The sequence below is a fragment of the Pocillopora verrucosa genome, chromosome 12 (genome assembly GCF_036669915.1).
Source record: "Pocillopora verrucosa isolate sample1 chromosome 12, ASM3666991v2, whole genome shotgun sequence".
NCBI lineage: Eukaryota > Metazoa > Cnidaria > Anthozoa > Scleractinia > Pocilloporidae > Pocillopora > Pocillopora verrucosa.
This window is the reverse complement of record NC_089323.1, coordinates 12,034,828-12,037,327: the sequence shown is the minus strand read 5'-3', so window position 1 is coordinate 12,037,327 and position 2,500 is coordinate 12,034,828. Positions and strand designations below refer to the sequence as shown.

Sequence of the window (2,500 nt, the reverse complement as noted above, 5' to 3'; positions counted from 1 at the left end):
CATTAGGTTGTTTTACTCTAAAAGCATTTATGAAGAGAGATATTCTGGCAGAGAGGATAAAAGTTTTGCTGCCCCTAAATTTTCATCATCTCAGATTGTTGATATCACTAACAAAGAAACTTTGTTAGTTATAATTTCTCTTTTAAAAAACTCTTTTGAGAAATAAGATAAAGCATATTCATCCCTGGGTTGAAAATTAGCGCAAAACAAAACTACAAATTTGGTGCGATATCGCTTCCCGAAAATTCAGGCATTTGTTAGCATTTTCTATTGTACTTAGAGATAAGTTCACAAATATTAGACATTATGAAAATAAAATCGCACATTTTTTTCCATTTGCCAAAGAATATTGAAATAAAAGCAGGATTTTGAAGGCTATCTTAAAACCTATTGCCTTTTATGAGGAAAATCACTTTTGGTTGGGATGTCGAGAAGATAAGCTAAATGTTTTAAATGTGAGACATAATAAACTGAATAACTTCGAATCTCCTTTTTACCAACTTAGACCACCCGCAGGCTTTCCGGCGATTTGATATAACAAAGAAAAATATATGAAAAACACATCAGAACAGAAATTGAGTGAACCACAATAATCTACAGGAATTGATTTGCAACAGAGACAGACATTAAAAATTTAAAGGTGAGTAAAGCTAATATTCTTTGACTGACGAAACGCTTTGTTTTTTGTCTAAATAACTATCTCGTAAAAAACCGGTCGCTAAAAGGTTACGCCGCCAACTAAGGAGGGTAGCTTAGCAAATTATATTATCTTCAATTTCAAAAACCCAGACAAAAAAATGTAATAAAAGAGAGAGACAGAGAAAATAAGTCGAAAACCTGCGCTAAACACAAAATCTTCATAGTGACCATTTTTTTTCCGATTGTGGAGCTGAGACAAAATTGTTAATAGACTTAACTATAACTGGATAGCGCTGAAGATAAGCCACCCTCAGCAATTAAGGAAAAAAAAGATTAGAGAAATAAAACAGGATATCTGTAAAACAATGGGCTAAATTACGCCCACTGAAGTAATGCGTCCAGATGTGTCCTTTCTATTCAATGAACAGAGCATAGCAGAAAATTTAAAGTAACCACGGAAGAGTTTGGCAATCAAAAGTTCTGAGCTGTGATAAGAGAAACACCAGCCATGAATCGAACAACAGCAATATTTGGTATCTTTCTCATATTTGTGGCGATGCATGAACTGGAAGGCTTTACCGCTGGTATTGGCAATGCGGGACTCGGAAAACGTGACTACGTTTCAAAGGTAATACAAATTGTTCTAAAAATATAATCTCTTGAGTTGCCGTCAAGCTTTTAAAAAATTTCTTAAGAATTATTATTGCAGTGGTAAAAACTTCTATTTGCTTAGCCAATTCCATTATTGACATAAACCTCAGCCCAGTGCAAAATAAAGACTCTAAAATTGGTTGTCTTTTATTGAAAACGAGATTTGACTTTTTAAAAATTACATACGCAAGATTATTAAACTGTGTGTACGCGAATGTATCGATAAGATTGGTGCTAAGGCTCCATACAATTACTTTGCAATGCAGTCAGGCAAGAGATGGTTACATAACTTTAAGTTTGAAATCCATTGGGAGAGAAGCCATTGATAATAATAAAGCACAATGTCAAATGAGGACATACCTTTAAACTTAGTAAGACATATGTATTTAAATAAAACAGGTACCAAAACAAGCAGACAGTTTTATTTGTGTAAGATAGAGTGAATTATTGAGAGGTTCTTTATACAGAAAGGAAAAAAAGTAAGCTTCATGTTTTAATTGTTATCATCTTAAACAGGAGAGGTTTAAAGGTTAAAAAGAACTTTTAAATTGTGTCAATGCCATTTATAAAACATTAAAATTAACTTTGGCTCTATTCCCCGGATGTAATATCTCTCCCCGAAAATTAAATTTTTTAAATCATTAGCCTATTGTTCAAAAGATCTTTCACTAAGCTGAGAATTTACTTTTCCGTACTTTTTTTCATAAAGAAAGTTGTATTAATTTTGTAAACTTAATTAAAGTTGTCAGACAAAGATAAACAATTCTAAATGGAAAAACTAATGCCCTCGGCAGGTTCCTTTTACAATCATGATTCAGTTAACAAAACAATCAGTCGCTTTTCAAAAGTGCGATAAGCAATGGTTTACTGTCTTCCTAAAACAATTATTTCGCCAAGTTAAATGCTTGGTCAGTTGCGGTTCAATCGATACAATTTAATCGTAAGACTCATTGGCGCGCGTTCAACCCTGTTTTTTTATAAAAAAAAACTAAACGAAACAAAACAAGTCAAAAATACAAAACAAAAACAAAACAACACAAAAATACACTTTTTGAGTCCTTGTACAACAAGGACTAAGAAAACAAAGCGAAAAAAGGAAACTTTGAAACTGAGAGTATAATGTTGAGAGGTAATTTCTACAAGTCTTTATTGAGAGTTCATCAGTCACTTTCTCGAATTTCTTGTTTTGTTTTAGGCTCGGAGGGAACTA

At 32.7% G+C, this 2,500-nt stretch overlaps 1 long non-coding RNA gene across 1 annotated transcript in view; it reads left to right on the top strand.

Annotated features, from left to right (window-relative positions):
• Positions 1 to 625: 625 nt before the first annotated feature.
• LOC136277324 (uncharacterized) overlaps positions 626 to 2,500 on the top strand; it is a 2,311-nt gene continuing 436 nt past the window's right edge. Inside the window, exons 1-3 of the long non-coding RNA XR_010715863.1 lie at positions 626 to 640; positions 1,068 to 1,267; positions 2,486 to 2,500. The exon at positions 2,486 to 2,500 is cut by the window's right edge and continues 436 nt beyond it. This is a non-coding gene — a long non-coding RNA (uncharacterized lncRNA). The remainder of the gene's footprint in view (positions 641 to 1,067; positions 1,268 to 2,485) is intronic.